Source organism: Suncus etruscus, chromosome 14 (genome assembly GCF_024139225.1).
Source record: "Suncus etruscus isolate mSunEtr1 chromosome 14, mSunEtr1.pri.cur, whole genome shotgun sequence".
NCBI classification, from domain to species: Eukaryota; Metazoa; Chordata; class Mammalia; order Eulipotyphla; family Soricidae; genus Suncus; species Suncus etruscus.
The window spans coordinates 3,600,020-3,619,304 of NC_064861.1; the positions used below are offsets into that span (position 1 = coordinate 3,600,020).

General features: G+C 50.5%; 1 protein-coding gene and 1 non-coding gene across 2 annotated transcripts in view; both read left to right on the top strand.

Moving 5' to 3' along the window:
- The first annotated feature begins 4,071 nt into the window (after positions 1-4,071).
- The window catches only part of TET2 (tet methylcytosine dioxygenase 2), a 70,268-nt gene continuing 55,054 nt past the window's right edge, over positions 4,072-19,285 (top strand). Inside the window, exon 1 of the mRNA XM_049786539.1 lies at positions 4,072-4,167. The gene's annotated coding sequence lies outside the window, so the exon portion shown is untranslated. The remainder of the gene's footprint in view (positions 4,168-19,285) is intronic.
- Positions 12,581-12,686, top strand: LOC126029186 (U6 spliceosomal RNA). The gene has a single exon (XR_007502836.1). It is a non-coding gene; the product is annotated as a U6 spliceosomal RNA (small nuclear RNA).

Genomic DNA, 19,285 nt, shown 5'->3' on the forward strand with positions numbered 1-19,285 from the left:
GCTATCATAGGGAAGAGCAGCTCTCTAGCTGACAGACAGGGACACTGCATGTTGCAGCTGGCCAGGACATTAGCTTTTGAATCACGCAGACCTGGGTTCCAATGCTTTAATCCAAACCAAGTTGCATGCAAGGCAACTGCTTTACCTGCTGTACTATCATTTTGATAGTGCATCAATTTTAATCTAATGTAAAAAGCCTGAAGTTGAGTTTCCAAAACTTAGGTTTGAGAGGTTCTCCTCTGTTTATAATGTGTGTCCTAGAAAAAAAAATTAAACTTCCCCTTCATGTTTAGAAAATGGGAATTAAATGCCATTTTGTCTATAGCATATACCTTGGCTATTAAACATTAGTATACACTTAACCTTGAAATATAGAACAGTGTGGGCCAGAGCGAGGGCACAGCAATAGGGTGTTTGTCTTGCATGCGGCTGACCCAGGACAGACTGCGGTTCGATTCCCTGGCATCCCATATGGTCCCTGAGCCAGGAGTGATTATTTCTGAGCGCAGAGCAAGGAGTAACTTCTGAGTGTCACTGGATATGACCCCTCCCTCGCAAAATATAGAAGAGTGGAAGGGATACATAGCACAGCAGGCAGGGCAGGGAATTTGCCTTACACATGGCTAACTCGGGTTCAATCCTTTACATCCCATATGGTCTCCTGAGAACTGCCAGGAGTATTCTGGGTGCAGAGCCAGGAGTAACTATTGAGCATTGTCAGGTATGGCCCCCCCAAACCAAATAGATAGATAGATATAGATAGAAGACACCCCTCCCACAAAAAAAAAAAAAGAAGATATTCGTTTTCATTTTGTTGTTGTTTTAGAATCACATTCAGCAATGCTCAGGGGTCACACCTGACTCTGTACTCCGGGATCAGTCCTGGGGGTGCTCTGGAGGCCCTATGGACGGATGCCAGGAAATGAAACATGGGTCTGTTGTGTGCAACGCAATTGTGTACTGTCTCTCAGCCTCCCACCCCCATTTTCACTGTATTTAATCCAAGAAACTTGCACTAATCAGTAATCAAGCCAGGCATTCTTCAGTTCTTCAGTGGATCAGACAGAAGCCCCGTCCCCCCCCAAAGGCTCCAAGACTGGCTTCTGGGGGACAGCAGGTAATCAGGCCTGCCGCTGCCTGGAAGTTAGACCTGTTCCTCAGGGCCTCCTGTTAAGGAAGCAAGAGTTTCTCTGTATCCTGCCATTTCTAGTTTGAGAAATTATGATAAGGAGCAAGAGGATAAGAAGTGGCTGTTGTTCAGGCTGCAGGTTATCTCTGAAGGAGAGATTCCCCATACCTGTGGTAGAAGGAATTTTAAAAATGCAGCTCCAGAATGAGGAAGCTGCAGGAGGGAGCATCCTACCACACTGCTGGCAGAAAGAATTGCCAGGATGACCTTCCCAGTGCCCTGTCCTAATGAAACAGCTCATGTTCAGAGACCTGCGGCTTTTCACTTCCCTTTACCCTGGCCAAGAGGGGCAGTGGTGTCTCTCTTAATGAACACATGTCATGGTGGTTAAGGGCAGGGTGGAGGGGCAGGGAAGACCGAGGGCCTGTTGCAAAACCAGCCTGGAGCCAAGCAGGTCCAGACAGACAAGAACCACCTGCTGGGATATGAAGCGGGGAGGCAACTTCCCAGCTACGATATCCATAACCGAGAAACATGTGGGCATTGACATCAGATACAACAGCATGATGGTTGCCACATAACTCAGTGTTAGAAGACAGAAGATGCCCTCCATATTTTCATTTAATCAGGGAAAACTGGAAGTATTTCTTCTTTTTCTGATAGGCTCTTAATGGTAAGCGTCATAATCATCAGGTCATTATTTTGGTGCTAGACCCACACCAGTGATTTTTCAGTGGTCGTTGTCGCAGTGCTTGGGGTACCTGCGTCAGCCATGTGCAAGGCAAGTCCCTACCCGCTGTACTATCTCTTAAGACCCCATTTCCCTACCCTTTTATGTGTTTTAGGAAACGGACTGTGACTGAAGTAATGTCAGTTTGGGAGAATATAGGGGCTGGTGACAAGGAAAATCATAGAATGCCCAATCTACTCCAGGACAACCAGAAAAGATCAATGCATTATCATAGGAGATGTTCGGAGAACTTGAATCGTTTTGGTTAGCCAATGCAAGCTGAGAAGGCTTGCAAACTTGGAGCACCAGAGCTATCTGAAAGGTCTGGAACCAACAGGAGGAGGTGTTCGATCCTTAGTAGCACAAGGTCCGTGGAGTAAGCACCCGCACACACACCTGCAGTGAGGAGAAGAAATAGAAAAAAGAGAAAGCTTGCAACGGCAACTTTGTCTCTTAAGTGCTGGACAAACATTGAGTCCATTCAAACTTAAGTGTCATGAAACAATGTTTCGCTCCAGTTGTGTACAGCACAACTGGAAGAAAGGCTCTTCCTGGTAACAATGTTCCGCATAGTTTCCTCTCTTTCAAACCCCTTTTCCAAAAAGGAAACATCGCAAAGGTCCTGCCAGTGGGCAAAGACTTCCCTTCGAAAGAAAAAGGCGCTGGAGTGTAGACTTGTTAGTGATTCCATAAATACCCATTCAAAATGAGAATTTGGGGCCATGCGAGAGTACAGAGGGATGGTAGGGCATTTGCCTGGCACACAGCCACCCCGGTTTGGGTCTCTGGGATCTCAGAGGGTCCCTGGAGCCTGCCGGGCGTAACTCCTGAGGGCAGAGCCAGAAGTAATCGCTGAGAGTGACCCCAAAACCAAGAAGTAAATGGACTTCTGGGGGTCTGAGACACAGTACCGTGGGCGAGACGCTTGCCTTGCGCTAGGCCAAGGGGAGTGGATCCCAAGCACCCCAGAAGGTCCCGCTAGGAGTGATGAAGAGCAGGATTCAGAGTCAGCCCTGAGGGCCACAGGGTAACGCCCGAAGCAAGCCGAGTGAATCTCAGTGAGGTCTCCAGAGGGTCTAGCTCAGATTGCTCCCGGGTCATGGAGACACAGCTACTTTAAAAACAAACAAACAGACAAGCAAACCAAACAACTCAGGGGCAGGAGCGATAGCACAGCGGTCAGGTGTTGGTCAGGCCAACACAGGACGGACCAGGTCCGCGTTTGAATGCCTGCCGGTATCCCCTGTGGCCCCCAGAGCCTGCCCGGAGCGACTTCTGAGCCTAAGCAGTGTGCGCAGCGGGTGTGGCCCAAACAAGCCAACAAACCAACAAACCTAATCTCGAAGTTATTTGGAAAGGGAGTGCTCGAAAGGAAAGAGGGTGGGAAGGAAAGAGCCCTGCAGCGCCGGACAGTGTCACGGGGAGCAGAAGCTCGCTGGAGTCCGGGCTTCCAGAGCCGGCTTCCTCGACGCCTGGGACGCGCCGGGACGGTCGCTCCATCCACGCCGAGGCCCGGGCCGGAGCGCAGAGCCGGGTGTCCGCGGTGTCCGCGGTGGCGGGGCGGCCTCGTCGGGGGACCGAGCCGGCAGGTCCGCGGCCACGTGGCAGAGTAAACACAGGTGGGCGGGGGCGGGAAGGGACGTTTCTTCTCTTCGCGTCGGGGGTCGGGGCGACGGGCTCCCCAAAGCCGGGGCGTGATGGAGCGGCCGCGGACGGGGCGCACGCGGGCCGGGGGTCGTGGGGGCGCCTGCAGGGCCCCTCGAGAGCCCCCGAAGAGTGGCCTCCGCGGGTGGGGGCAGGCGGGGGCCCGCTCTGCCCAGTGTCCCGGGCTCACCCGGCCTCCGGCGTCCGCGGCCCGGCGCGGGCTGCCCCAAGGTCGCGCGCCTCCCCGCCGGGACGGGAGCTCCGGGGGCCCCGGCTTGCTTCCGCGTGGCCGCCCGGGGCCAGGGCGGCGGCGGCCTCGGGGGGCGCGGAGGAAGAGCGGGAGGAGGAAGAGGCGGCGGCGCGGCCGGGAGGAGGAGGAGGAGGAGCGGGTGGAGCCGGCCGGAGGAGGAGCGCGGAGCCCGGGCCGCCTCCCGCGCCGCCTGCATGCGAGTCACGTCCGCGCCCGCGGGCCGCCGGAGCCCGAGCCCGAGCCCGGGGCCGCCGCCGCCGCCGCCGCCGCGCCGAGACGTCCCCGCGCCCCGCCGGGCCCGCCGCCCCGGACCCTGATGCGGCGGCGGCGCGCTCCGCCCGGCAAGATGGCGCTGCAGTAGGCCCGGCCCGGCCCGGCCCGGCCCGGAGGCGGCCCCCGACCCCGCAGGCCCAGGTCAGAGCCGCCCGCCCGCCCGCCCGCGCCCCTCCGCCCGCCCGCCCCCGCCGGCCTTCGCCTGCCCCGCCCGGGCGCGGGATGGCGCGGGGCGCGCTCGCGGGGCCGAGCAGCCGGGACCCGCCGGCCCTCTCGGGCGCGCCCCCTGCCCGCTTTGTGCCGCTGCGGCCGGCTCTGCCCGTCGGGCCCGGTAAGTGACAGGCGCGCACAAAGGCGGCGCGCGGCGGGCGGAGGAGGGGCCGGCACGGCAAGGTCAGGGGCGCCCCGACTTGAAACCCGAGCCGGCCGGGCCCTCGGGGCCGCCCCGTCCGGGCTCCGTCCCGCGCCGCCCGCCCGCCCGCCCGCGCCGCTTCCGCCCGGCCCGGCCCGGCCGCCTCCCCGGCCCCCGGCCCCGGCTCGCCGCCGGGCGGCTTTGGGCGAAAGGACTTCCCGGAGTTTCCCTCTCCGCGCAGGCCCGGGAAAGTCCGGTCCGCCGCCCGCGCCGCCACGACCCTCCTCGCCCCGACACGCCGGTCGCTGTCCCTGGGCCGCTGCGTTCGGAACCGAAAGCCCCTTCCCGGCCGCCCTTCGGGGCCGAGTCTTGCCCCAGCTCCTGTCTAGGAGACGGGCCGCGTCCTTCAGGGGCGCACGCCGGGGAGCCCGCGCGTCCCTCTCTCCACACTCCTAGAACCCAACGTGGGGTTGCTGTCAGAGACGGACAACAGGGAAAGGAGAGGTGTGCGGTGGGGGTTCGCGAGGAGAGACCTCCTGGGGTCCTGCCCGGGGCTCCCCGTCTGGCTCCCGAACTTGGCCCCGCCAGTTGACAGATCTGACGCGCTTGCATGTGGGTTCCCCAGCCCGGCGCGGGGTGTGTGTTCTCAGCACGGCCAGCGCCGCTGGTCTTAAGCGGAGCCCTGTTCGTGAAGGGCAGAGAAGCGTCCGGCCGGTCTTGGCCATGTGACTGAAAAGATGGGCAGCCGGAAACACAACCGAGTGGCCCTCACCGGGTCTCCGGGAAAGCGCTTTGCTTTGATCGTTAGCACAGGCTCTTTCACAGAAAGGGTGAATCAGGGAGAAGTCTGAGTCATTTCTGTGGAATAGAACGCTCATTTGGTGAGTTCTTCTGTGTCCTAAAATAATACAGAAGGCACGTCTTTGTACCTGAAATACTGACACGATGAAAGCGATCAGGAAACCGGTTCACTTCCAGCACGTGAACATGAAAAAGAAACGATTCTCTTGGCTGAAGGTGAATAACTGATTCCTTCTTGTGGGCTTTTCTCACATGCTGTGACTTCCAGCTATTTGGCTATTAAATAAATTTTCACTCACACTGGGAAGTCAAGACACCCACGTCGGTAGCTACTCCTTTAGAGCGACCAGCTCAGCCTGTTTTTGCTGTCATCAGCCAGGCTCTTGTTTTATGCATCTTATTCGTATGCTGGGAGTAGCTGCTAATTAATATTGTATGAGATGCTGCAGTGATTATGAAGAGAGGTGCATAATCATCAGTCTGAGTGAAAGGAAAAAGAGAAATGGCTTCTGTGGGATGCTCCCCAAATCTGCAAGAACAGTCTTGTTGCGAATGAATTTTGGGGAATCGTGGTGGACGGTGAGATTTTCTTTAATCTGCTGTATTGCTTTTGTGTTTTCTTCCTTTACAACTACTGGCCAGTGAGAAATGAGTTTGTAGTAAGGAGCGGCTGCTGTTTGGTGTCTGTTGCTTGCGCCAACTCCCACAGTTTTCCACAGTGTCAAGTTATGGCACGTGTCCTGTCTCTGGCATCATCACTCCCGAAACAAGTGACAGCACCTGCCAAGGAGTTGTGCTGACAAACTTCCAAAGTCTCATCTGAACCCTGCGCTTTGCAGTAGGGAACCCAGCTGTGGGGGTCATGCTCTGTTTTCTGTCACTGAAGTTAGAATTTTCTTTTTTTTTTTTTTTTTTTGTTTTTGTTTTTTGGGCCACACCCGGCGGTGCTCATGGGTTACTCCTGGCTGTCTGCTCAGAAATAGCTCCTGGCAGGCACGGGGGACCATATGGGACACCGGGATTCGAACCAACCACCTTTGGTCCTGGATCGGCTGCTTGCAAGGCAAACGCCGCTGTGCTATCTCCGGGCCCTGAAGTTAGAATTTTCTATCAAGTCCTCCTAGGTCCCTCCCATTCCCAGTGTTCCAAGCTAAATGTCACTATTGACATGCATTTCCGTATTTGCTGATCTCATTAAGAAGCCCTTTTTATGATTCATGGACACACCTAGCCTAGCCATCCTGCTCTTCAGTCCAAGCTAGCACTTTTTAGGGGAACCACACCCATTTTTTTCTTAGTGGCTTAGTGGCTCTGCTCAGAAAACTGAAAGGTGCTGGGGTGGGGAGCAAACCCAAGGTCAGCCTATGCAAAGTTAAATTCTCCTCACCTCCTAGATGTTCTCTCTGGCCCTCAGTTAACACATTTTTGTTTGTTCCTTTGTTTGTTTTGGGAGCCACACCTGGTAGTGCTCAGGAGTTCCTCTGGCTCTGCGCTCAAACTTCACTCCCGGGAGGCCTGGGGGACCATCATGGATGCTGGGGGTTGAACCCGGTTCAGCTGTTTGAAGGCAAATGCTCTACCTGCTGTACCATCACACTGGTCCCGCATTCTTTTTTGTTTCTGTGTCACGCCTAGCAGTGGACTTGGGACCCTATGAGATGCCAGGAATCGCACCCAGCTCTACCCATGTGCAAGGCAAGTGCCCTACCCTTAGTACTATTGCTCTGGTCCCAGTTAACACTTTGAGAATTCCTATAAAGTGTCTTTGAAATAGTCTTCTAAAATGGATGTTTGGCATTGTGGAATGTCTATTTAGAAAATATAAGATCTTGAGTTTTGTTTTAATTTGTGTTGTGGACACACTCAGCAATGCTCCTGGCTTTTCACTCAGGAATTACTCCTGCTGGTGCTCTGGGGACATTATGGGATGCAGGGTATCAAGTCTAGGTTACTATTAGTATTACCTTCTGTAGTATTGTTCCAGACTCTAAATCAATCTCTCTCTCTCTCTCTCTCTCTCTCTCTCTCTCTCTCTCTCTCTCTCTCTCTCTCTCTCTCTCTCTCTCTCTCTGTTTTCCACTCTAAGCACTTCTGTAAATGTTGTCATTGTCTAATTTCATCTTCCTGTTTTTTGTTTGTTTGTTTGGTTGGTTGGTTGGTTTCTGGGCCACACCCGTTTGCTCAGGGGTCACTCCTGGCTTGGGGGACCATATGGGACACTGGGGGATAGAACCGCAGTCCGTCCTAGGCTAGCGCAGGCAAGGCAGGCACCTTACCTCTAGTGCCACCATGCGGGCCGGTGTTTGTTTGTTTGTTTGGTTTTGGTTTTTAGGTCACACCCAGCAGCTCTCAGGGGTTACTCCTGGCTGTATGCTGAGAAATCACTCCTGGCAGGCTTGGGGAACCAGATGGGATGCGGGGATTCGAACCACCTTCCTTCTACATGTAAGGCAAATGGCCTACCTCCATGCTATCTCTCCACCCCCCCCCCCCGCCCCCCATCTTCCTGGATTTTGTTTTCTTCCCTAACCTTTTTAGATTACTCCAGAGAGTCTTTTTTTTTTTTTTTTTGGTTTTTGGGTCATACCCAGCAGTGCTCAGGCGTTACTCCTGGCTCTACACTCAGAAATCTCTCCTAGCAGGCTCAGGAGATCATATGGAATGCCGGGATTCAAACCACCATCCTTGTGCATGCAAGGCAAATGCCCCACCTCCATGCTACCTCTCCGACCCCATAGAGTCATTTTTAAAAATACTTTATTGATTGATTGGTTGTTGGGCCACACCCAGTGGCACCAAGGGGTTACTTCTGGCTCTGCACTCAGAAATTGCTCCTGGCAGGCTTGAGGAACCATATAGGATGCCTGGAATCAAACCAGGTCCCTCCAGGGTCAGCTGCAAGCAAGGCAAATGCCCTGCCGCTGTGCTATTACTCCAGCCCCGGGGAGTCTTTGCTTACTCTTTCCTGCCATAGGAACAAAATAGGAATAAAACTTGGGACCAGGCGTCAGTGTTGTTTAGCCTAAAATCACTGGTGCCCTGAACATAACTCTGAAGAGGAGTAAGGGGGTCAGACAGGGCATCAGGAAATTCCCTCCCAGGCTAACTTTACATCTGGAGCCTGCACTGGGGAAGGAGTCCAGCAGCCAAGAGAAATTGATCGTTTATCTTGGAAACGCAGGAGAACACAACCACATAATTTTGCCAGAATGTCAGTATTTGCTTGGTCTAGCCCTCATTTTTCTGCTCTGACCTGCTGCTAAAGCTCAGTGAAGACATATTTGAAGGTGCTCAGGGGCTGGAGCACAGCTGTCTGTCTGGGTAGAAAGGGACAGTTGTGAAGTGCTTGCGTGCAGGAAAGCCCAGGTTGGAGACAGAGTTGACTGACATACACAAACCTCAGCTCCCTACTAACTTGCATGTGTGTTTTTCCCACCTATGGAATGCAGTTGTGCCAGGTTCAGAAAGAAGGCCCAGAGGGTAGGTGGAATTTAAATATTTTATGTAAAAAATGTGTACCTCACATTTGGTTCACCATCTTTTGGGTGGGGGAGCACATCCAGCAGTGCTCAGGGATTACTCCTAGCTCTGTGCTCAGAAATCACTCCTGGCAGGTTCAGGAGACCATATGGGATGCCAGGGATTGAACCGTGATCAACTGAATGGAAGGCAAGTGACCTACCTACTCTGCTATTGCTCCAGCCCCTTGTTCAACTTTCTACTTATTTTTGGGTTTGAGGCCATACCCCATGGTACTGAGGGTTTATGCCTGAGTCTGTGATTAAAAATCACTTCTGGCAGGCTTGGGGGAACATATGGAATGCCAGAGATTGAGTCTGAGTTGGCTGTCACTCTAGCCCTTTCAGACACTTTGAGCCACACATACCCTGCAGTGCTTGGTTCTCTACTCTATGGTGCTGCTTGTAGTAATGTTTGGGGGAGCATGCAGTGTGGGGGTTGACTTGGGACTGGCCACTGGCAGGACCATGGCCTTAACTTATGTCATCTCTCCAACCTGTTGGACCTGCAGAATTTGGGATTTTGTTGCAGGATGGGTTGGGGAGATTGGCCACACCTTGCAGGGCTCAGGTCTTACTCCTATCTCTGTGCTTAGATGGTACCAGAGATCAAACCTGGGTTGGCTGTGCACAAGAGAAGCACTTGCCCACCCTCCCATCATCCTATTTCTCCAGCACCTTGCCTTTTCTTTTTAAAGGTGCACAGTTTACAAATTTGTTTCTGGTGAGTTTACAGGGGGTGTTTACCTGCCCACAGTGCACAAACATTACACCATCCCCTGCTCACTCCTCAGGCTCTCCTGCCTCCCTACTGTGTCTACTGTGTCTCTACTGTCTGTCCCCTTTCCTTCCTGCCCTGCCCTCTTCTCCCCTCCCCTCAGCAGGACACTTCTTTATTAGTGGTGTTTCATTCAGGTTTTAGTTAGACAAAGTCACACCTTAGTTCATATCAGTCCAGTCAGTCCAGTCAGCCTCTGCCTTCCCCTCCCTGGACTTGCAGTTTTAAGAACTGGGTACTTGGGCCCGGAGAGATAGCACATCGGCGTTTGCCTTGCAAGCAGCCAATCCAGGACCAAAGGTGGTTGGTTCAAATCCCGGTGTCGGAGCTATTTCTGAGCAGACAGCCAGGAGCATCCCCTGAGCACCACTGGGTGTGGCCCAAAAACCAAAAAGAAAAAAAAGAGAACTGGGCACTCCAATTTTTATCCTGAATTTTGGATATTTGGTTGGTTTTGTTCTGACTTTAAGGGCTGTGCCTTGTGATGCTTTCTGCTGTGCCTCTGCCAACTGCCTTCCTGCCCTGCACAGCTTTTCCTTGTGTGGCCTTGAAACCAAGGGTCACATGACCCAAGCACCCAACAGGAATGAATTCATGGGGATGAAGTGCTTTGGAGGAGAATTTTGTATAGAACACAAACTGGCATTTGCACTGAAGTAACTGATAATGTTGCTGTTAGATGAAGTTTAAGTCTGTTAGAAGCAAGGCACTGATTCTGTGGCTTTGTTTTTGATAGATCCCAGTGGTTTTTAGAGTCAGTAATGAATGGGGTGGGAGGGGTCAGAATGGTCCAAGGAGGGGTCCAGAGAGCTAGCAGCATGGAGGTAAGGCATTTGTTTGCCTTGCATGCAGAAGGTCATTGGTTCCAATCCCGGCATCCCATATGGTCCCCCGAGCCTGCCAGGAGCAATTTCTGAGCCAGGAGTAACCCCTGAGCACTGCCGGGTGTGACCCCCCAGAAAAAACCAATAAAAAACAAAAAACAGAATGGTCCAAGGAGGCTACAGAGGGAGAAGGAAGGAAAGGAAGAGAGAAAGGGCAAAGGGAACAGCCAGGAGTAAGCTCTAACGTGTCTGTGCGTGGCCCAGCAACCCTCCTCACCACCCAAAAAAGTGGTCAAGAGATATGACGTTCCTGTTATAATGAAGAACTTTTCTTTGAGAATAAATCTGATTAGTTGGATGACAAAAATGGGAATTAACTTTTAGTGTGGTCCTCATCCCAATAGTTTTTATTTAGTTCATTTTTTTGGGGGGAAGGCGTTCAGGGGTTACTCGTGGCTCTGCACTCCTGGCAGGCTCTGGGGACCATATGGTATGCCCGGAATCAAACTCAGGTTTGCCCCTGGTCAGCCATGTGCAAGGCAAATGCCCTATCACTGTGCTGACACTCTAGCCTCGACCAATGTCATGACATCATAGATTTTAAGCTCAGTGTCATATCCATCAGTGTGATAATGGCCTCGAAATGTCCAGAGCAGCCCCTGCATTTCTGGCTTTTAATGGGGGGGTGGGGGGAGGAACGCATTTGGCCACACCTGGTGGCACTCTAGAATTGCTCCTAGCTCTACTCTCAGGTATTACTCCTGGTGGGCTCTGGGGACCAAATGGGATGCTGAGGCTTGAACTCTGGTCAGCCATGTGAAAGGCAAACACCTACTACTATTGCTATTGCTTGGCCCCAACCCCACATATTTTTCCTGTCCTTTGTGACCATGGTCGGGCTGATGGGGTGCTCTCTCTAAAGTGCTCTTGCTTGCTGAGTGGCTACTCCTTGCCTACTTTCTCTTTGTGGCTCCTGCACACATGCTTGTGGTGCTCTCACAACTTGCAAGACCGTGTGTGTTTGTGTGTGTGTGTGTGTGTGTGTGTGTGTGTCTCCCCCCTCCTTCTCCCTTCCCCTTTCCTCCTGTCTTTTCTTACTGGTGTGGTGCTTTTAGTTGTTCTGCCTTTAAGCGGTGCTCTAGGCAGGTGCCCCTGAGCTCAGCCCTGCATCTGTGGGGGACGTGCCCAGCAGTGCTCAGGGGACTGTGGCACAGCAGAGGCTGAATCTAGCCTTAACATGCAGAGCCTGCATTCCAGTCGGCTCCAGGTTTTGCACACATCTGAGGACTGATAGTGGTTGATGGGTTTGTTCATCACAAGCTTTCTCTGCAGTTGTTCCATAAGAGCAGTGCTTCTCAAATAGTGGGACGCGCCCCCCCCCCCCCCCGAGGGTCCGTTTGAAGTCCCATGTTTAGTGTTTTTGTCTCTGTATGTCTTGAGCTGAGAGTCTCCATGTCCTGCTTCAAACCCCGCTTCGAAAAGCCGTGCATTGCAAAACATTCTCATTGGAGCCATTAATCCAGACATCACCTCTGATTAAAAAATCAGCTCAAGTTATTTTATATATTTTTGTTTTGTAGGTTAAAGTTTTTTTTTAATAAAGATACTATTTACAGTCACGTGGGGGGGTGCAAAAATGTTTTCTTCCTAGGGGGCATGACAGAAAATAATTGAGAAGCATTGCATAAGAGTAATGCGGTCTGTATATAGTGCGTGGGTGGTTTTTAGTACATTTACACCGGGACAACATGCTTTACTTTTTTCTTTTTTGGGGGGGGGCCACACCCAGTGATGCTCAGGGTTTACTACTGGCTATGTGCTCAGAAATAGGCTCCTGGCTTGGGGGACTATATGGGACACTGGGGGTCAAATCCAGGTCTGTCCTAGGTCAGCCACATACAAGGTAAATGCCCTACCGATATCACTCCGGCTCCATACTTTCTCTTTAGATTTATTTTTGGGCTAAATTTGATCGTGTTTCAAATTCTATTCTGGCTCTGCCACGATTAAATTGTGCAGCTGTATGCTATGCCATTGACCTCTAAGATGTGCTTGAGTATGCGGGGGGGGGGGTTGTTTCTGTTTATTGGGGGGGGGCACACTTGGTAGTATTCAGGGATTACTCCTGGCTCTGCTCAGAGGTCACTCATGGAGTAGCTGTTGGGGGGGGGCATGTGTGGTGCTGGGAGTAATCAGGGTGCTCCGCATTCAAGGCAAGAACCTTAGCCCCCTTTATTATCTCTTTGGCTGCCATGAAACTTCCTAACAAAAGTTGTATATAGCGCTCGCTTCAGCAGCACATATACTAAAATTGGAACAATACAGAGAAGATTATCATGGCCCTGTGCAAGGACGACATGCAAATTTTTGAAGCATTCCATATTTTAAAAAAATACAAATGAACAAGCCAGAGAGATAGCACAGCGGTAAGGCATTTGCCTTTCATGCAGAAGGATGGTGGTTTGAATCCCGGCATCCCATATGGTCCCCCAAGCCTGCCAGGAGCGATTTCTGAGCATAAATTCAGGAGTGCTGCTGGGTGTGACCCAAGAAAAACAAAAAAAAAATCAAAGGGTGGAGACCCAAAGTTTGGGGCTGGTGAGGTGGCGCTAGAGGTAAGGTGTCTGCCTTGCAAGCGCTAGCCAAGGAAGGACCGTGTTCGATCCCCCAGCGTCCCATATATGGCCCCCCCAAGCCAGGGGCAATTTCTGAGCGCTTATCCAGGAGTAACCCCTGAGCATCAAACGGATGTGGCCCAAAAACCAAAACCAAAACAAAACAAAACAAAAAGTTGTATACAAGTATTAAATATCAGATATTGTCAGTGATACTGATCCAAAATAGAAATGACTCAAGTGTCTAGTGACTCAAAAATGCATAAATCATGGTCTTTCCACACACTGTCATATTACTAAGCAAAAAAAAAAAGAATGAATTAATGAGACACATGGAAATGTAATGAGAGGTCACATACAGGTCACAGCATGATTCCATTTCCAAGTAATGTTGAGTAAAGGTAAACCAGTAGGAAGGCACTTGTCTTGCATGTGGCTAACCTGGATTCAATTCCCAGCACCCAAATAGTCTCCAGAGGCTGCCAGGACTGGTCGCTGATCATTGTACCACCAGGTGTGCCCCCCAAAACAAACCCCACATATTCAGCACAGGTAAACCAAAAGAGACAAAAGACAAAGAGACAAAAAGGCTAGTCTTGGCAGTGGAGCGGATACTGAAAGCTAATAGATTTGGAATGTCTTGTGAGAACATAGTGTCATTAGCCTATCGCATAATTGTAAGACTCCACTGAATTGTTCACTTTAAAGGGGTGAGATTTATTGCCTGTGAATTTTATTATTTATTTTTGGTTTTGGGGCCACACCGGTGACACTCAGGGGTTACTCCTGGCTCTGTGCTCAGAAATCACTCCTGGTGGACCAAAGAGATAGCACAGCAATAGAGTGTTTGTCAAGCGGCTGATCCAGGTCCAATGTTGGTTAGAATCTGGCATCCCATATGGTCCTCCTTGCCTGCCAGGAGAGATTTCTGAGGCAGAGCCAGGACTAACCCCTGAGTGCCACCGAGTGTGACCCAAAAATAAAAAAATAAAAAAAGAAAGAAAGAAATTGCTCCTGGCAGGCATGGGGGACCAGATGGGATGTCAGGATTTGAACCATCATTGGTCCTGGGTCGGCTGCATGCAAGGCAAATGCCCTACTGCTGTGCTATCTCTCCGGCCCCTGTGAATTTTATTTTTAGAAATTAAAATGTTATGGTGATAGTGTCAAGAAGAAATTATTAAATGTATACAGTCGACAAGACACTAAGCTTTGGGGGCCAGAGAGATCGCATAGCTGGTAAGGTGTTCACCTTGTATGCAGCCAACTTGGATTCTACCACTGGCATCCTGTATGGCTCCTTGAGCACTGCAGCGCCCCAAGGTGCAGGTCTCCTTGTACTCTGGTGCTCTGGTGCTCAGCCACATGGTCTGTGTGTGGAGCTGACAGCCAGGGGCCATGGGCAGGGGGCAGTAAGGGGACCGCTGAGTTTGTCTCAGGATGCTGACTGGAGCCTCCGCTCAGATCATAGACCAGGCAGTTGGCAGGGGTGGGTTTTGCAGCTGGAAGGAGGTACCTCACTATGGCCTCTCATTCCCACCCAAAGAGGGAGAGCTCGATTTTAACCCAGCCAAGTGAGGAAGCACTTCCGAATCCAAGGCCTGTGTGATGAAGCCCAGCAGATGTTGGCACTCGTGGCATCTGCCCACCGCCCATTCTCTCAACAGTTCTCAAAGAGCTTCCCCCATTATTGAGCATGTGTCCTCTGTTTTACAGCTTTAGAGTTGGGGTGGATGTGGGATCACACCAAAGTACTCAAGGGCTGCTCCCCCCTCTGCTTCTGCGTAGGGTCAATCCAGGACTCCTGCGTGCAGACCCTGTGCTTGGCTCACGGGGCCCAGATACACGCAAGGAGGGAGAAGCCCATCATCAAATGGTGGTAGCAAGATACAGCAGTTTAATCATTATTTTAGAAAATAGACAATAAGGGGCCAGTGGGCAGGACTCTTGCCTAAGTTTTATCCCTGACACCCCATAGGCCCCACCCCAGGCCTTACTAGGAGTAAGCCTTGAGCACTGCTGGGTGTGCACCAGTGTAATAACTGATAGAGTTTATTGATCTATATTTAAAATAGAAAAGTTTCTATTGAAAGGGAAAACCCATTTTGACTGTTTACTTACTGTTTTTGAGCCACACCTGGCACTGCTTGGGGGTTACTCTGTGGTGCTCAAAGGACAATTAGGATGCAGTAGATTGAGGACTGACCTTGGGTCAGGTGCATGCAAGACAAGCACCGTACTGTGTTGCTTTAAAGGGGATTTTCTTTTTTTCTTCTTTTTAATTTTTTTTGTTTGTTTGTTTGTTTTTGGATCACACTCGGCAGCGCTCAGGGGTTCCTCCTGGCTCTATGCTCAGAAATCGCTCCTGGCAGGCACAGGGGACCATATGGGATGCCGGGATTCGAGCCACCTTCCTTCTGAATGGAAGGCAAACACACCTTACCTCCATGCTATCTCTCCGGCCCCGCTTTAAAGGGGATTTTCATTGTGAGTGATTAATAGTACCACAAATTAGGAACATTTACAATGTTTTCTTCAACTATCCTATAACAGTAATGTCAAAGACTTTTTCTCCACCTTATTAGAGCTGTTATTTTTTTTTTGTTTGTTTTTGTTTTTGGGCCACACCTGGCGGTGCTCAGGGGTTACTCCTGGCTGTCTGCTCAGAAATAGCTCCTGGCAGGCACGGAGGGGGGGGGGAGGGGGGGACCATATGGGACACCGGGATTTGAACCAACCACCTTTGGTCCTGGAACACCGCTCTCCGGGCCCTAGAGCTGTTATTTGTGTTTGTTTTTGGTTTTGATTTTTGGGTCACACGGCAGCGCCCAGGGGTTACTCCTGGCTCTAGGCTCAGAAATCGCTTCTGGCAGGCTCAGGGGACCATTTGGGATGCCGGGATTCGAACCACAGACTTTCTGCATGCAAGGCAAATGCCTTACCTCCATGCTATCTTTCTGGCCCCTAGAGCTGTTATTTTTATTTATGCTTTTCTGAATAGTGAATTTAATTTTGCACATGGTATCTGAGTTTTTTTATATCTATTTCTATACATGAGTATTTTCAACTACTATATCTTTCCACCTAAATTTCTTCTTTAATCTTTCAATCTATCATGAGCTCTGCAAAACTAGGGCTGATTTTCAAAGAGAACCTTGTCACAGATGCTGTTGGCTCAAACAGACTTTGTTGCATTACAGATGGGGAAATGGAGTGGCGGGGAGAGGAGGTAAGAGACGGTTAGCTCCGATTATGCAACAGGGTATTTATCTTTCTAATAATAGTCAATATTGGCTTGAGTTCTTTCACTGCATTAAGCAATATGCCAGGTGCTTCCCAGAGATGCTTCTTAATTCTCCTTTCAACCCTGCTATTGGTGTCACTCCTCTCATCTTGCAGAGGAAGAAGTTATCTCCCCTAAATTCTGAATTATCAGGAACATTTGCAAATTTGTGTCTAACCCAAATGGAGCATTTTTTATTGTAACCTTTTGCCATCCTTAACATTTCTTGTTCCCTTACCCTTTGCTGTATTACACTCTATGGACTTTCTTTCCCATTCTCTTCACGTTTTTCCCATTAAAAATAAAAACTGGGGCCAGAGAGATATAGCACAGTAGTAGCGCGTTTGCCTAGCATGCAGCCAATTCAGGACAGATGTTGGTTTGAATTCCATTATCCCATATGGTCCCCCATGCCTGCCAGGAGTGATTTCTGAGCACAGAGCCAGGGTGTGACCTCAAAACTAAAAAAAAAAGGGGCCGGGCGGTGGCGCTGGAGGTAAGGTGCCTGCCTTGCCTGCGCTAACCTAGGACGGACCGCGGTTCGATCCCCCGGCGTCCCATATGGTCCCCCAAGAAGCCAGGAGCAACTTCTGAGCGCATAGCCAGGAGTAACCCCTGAGCGTCACAGGGTGTGGCCCAAAAACAAAAAAAAAAAAAAAAACCCTGCACTCTTGGGCCCAGCAAGATGGCACAGAGTGGAGGGCCTTGCACAAGGCCAAACCAGACTAGATCCCCAGCATCTCATATGGTCCCCTGAACCTGCCAGGAATAAACCCTGAGTATAGCCAGGTGTGATCCAAAACCCAAAATATAATTTAAAAAATGTAAAAATCTGCACTCCTCCTTTTTGTGGGGGTGTGTCATACCCAGCAGTGCTCAGGGATTACTCCTAACTCTGGGCTCAGAAATCACTCCTGGCAGGCACAGGGGACCATACAGGATCCTGGGATTAGAACCACTGCTCCTTCTGGATTGACTGCATGCAAGGCAAACTCCCTACTGCTATGTTAGATCTCTGGCCCCGGCACTCCTCCCTCTGGTTTTGTTGTTTGGTTGGTTTTTGGACCATACCCTATGGTGCTCAGGGGTTATTTCTGTCTCTGCACTTCAGAATCACTTCTGGCAGTGCAGGGACCATATGAGATGCCACCGATTGAACCCATGTTTGCTGTGTGCAGGCAAGCAACCTCCCTGCTGTGCTCTCTCTCTGGTCCCAAGACTTGTGATGAATTCTGAATTTCCTGCAGGTGTTGCACACTCTAGGTTTGCTGTAGTCAGTTAGCAGCTGAATTGGTGTCTCCTTGAAAGTGGAGATAGAATACATCCCAGTGTTGTGGGGAGGTGGATCTAAGTTGATTAATGAAAAGCTCAGCGTAGTAAGAGGTAGCATTTCTGTGCTGGACTCTGTTCCTCAAGCATGTGCTGAGATTGGCTGCTATAGGGCAGAGCCATTGGCATTTTCTCTGTGGAGTTTGGTCTAATGTGCTGCAAGATTCACAGGTCAACCAGGGAATTGTTCAGGATGCTTCCTATGCTAAGATTTGAGTTTCCTAGCCCCATCAATACAGTTGGTACAACTTGCTCACACTGGGATGAGCCAAGGACTCAACAAGTTTCCAGACAGGCTCCCTTCTGTTTCACTAGAATGTAAGTTCTGAGCCCACGGGGTCCTGGAACCAATCTTTGAGGACCCAAGAGGGTGGAAGATGCCCTGATAAGATGCATACAGGCTAGCTGGCTTTCCATTGCTTGTGTCCCACTTCAGCTCCTCTTTGCAAGAGGGGTCGATACTTTGGCTGATTCTCTGGCCGGTACTCTGGCTAGCCAATACTCTGGCTGATCTGGCCAATACTCTATTGGATACTCTGGGTGATACTCAGGATGGTATTCTGGCCAATACTCTGGTATAGAGTCTGGCCCACTTGTTCAAGATAGCTAATGGTCTCCTGGTGCTGATCCCAGGGAATAAAAGCCTTACATGGTGGTGTCCTAGGCTTTGGGGCCCATGTGAGGGAGGCTTTGGAGCAGGGGTCCTCAAACTTTTTAAACAGGGGGCCAGTTCACTGACTATAGTAAAAACAAAATTTATGAATGAATTCTTATGCACACTGCATATATCTTATTTTGCAATGAAGAAACAAAACAGATACAAATACAATACGTGGCCCGCGGGCCATAGTTTGAGGACCACTGCTTTGGAGTGTCTCTCCAATTAGTTAACAGGCTATTTATGTGTCAGCAACTGTTTTCTTTCATCAAGATTGAAGTTCCCTGAGAGTTGGGATACATCTTGTGTAGTTTTGGCATCCCCTCATAGTGATGAGCACGCCCAAGTGCCTCACAGACACATATTTTCCTTCACAGGTGCTCTGCGGCCATGTGCAGGGGGCAGATTCTGAACATGCTCTTAAGTGGGAACTCTCATTTCTGGGAATAAGGAACTCACTCAAAAGGGGATATTTCATCAGCTGGTTTCAACAGTGGGTTTTCAAAACAGGCCATTGCAAATAATCAGCACTTCAGAAGTATGTTTTATTTTTGGTTTTTGGGTCACACTCGGCAGTGCTCAGGAGTTACTCCCGGCTCTCTGCTCAGAAATCACTCCTGGCAGGCATGGGGGACCATATGGGATGCCAGGATTAAACCACCGACCTTCTGGATGCAAGGCAAATGCCTTTCCTTCATGCTATCTCTCCGGCCCCAGAAGTATGTTTTTATTGTCTTCCTTCCAGTAATTGACTTTTCACAATGGCCAATGTCAGACTGTCCCTCCTCAGACTCTCATGTAAAATAGGAAAGTTGACTAGTTCTCATTTCCCCCTACTTTTCTCCATTCATCAGAATTAGGTATTCTTGTCCTATTTTGTATTACTAAGTTGTAATATTTATAGTCTATCTGCATTCACATCTTTGTCCTGCCATGTTGCTATGTGCCAGTTAGGCATGGGAGAAGATCCAATAATGGTTTGAAGGCCTCACTACACAGTGCTCAGGTTTGCTCAGAGCTTATTACTGTTTCTTATAGGGACATTGTGGAAATGGGGGTTGAACCATTGAACCTAGGCCATTTACATATAAAGCAAGTGCC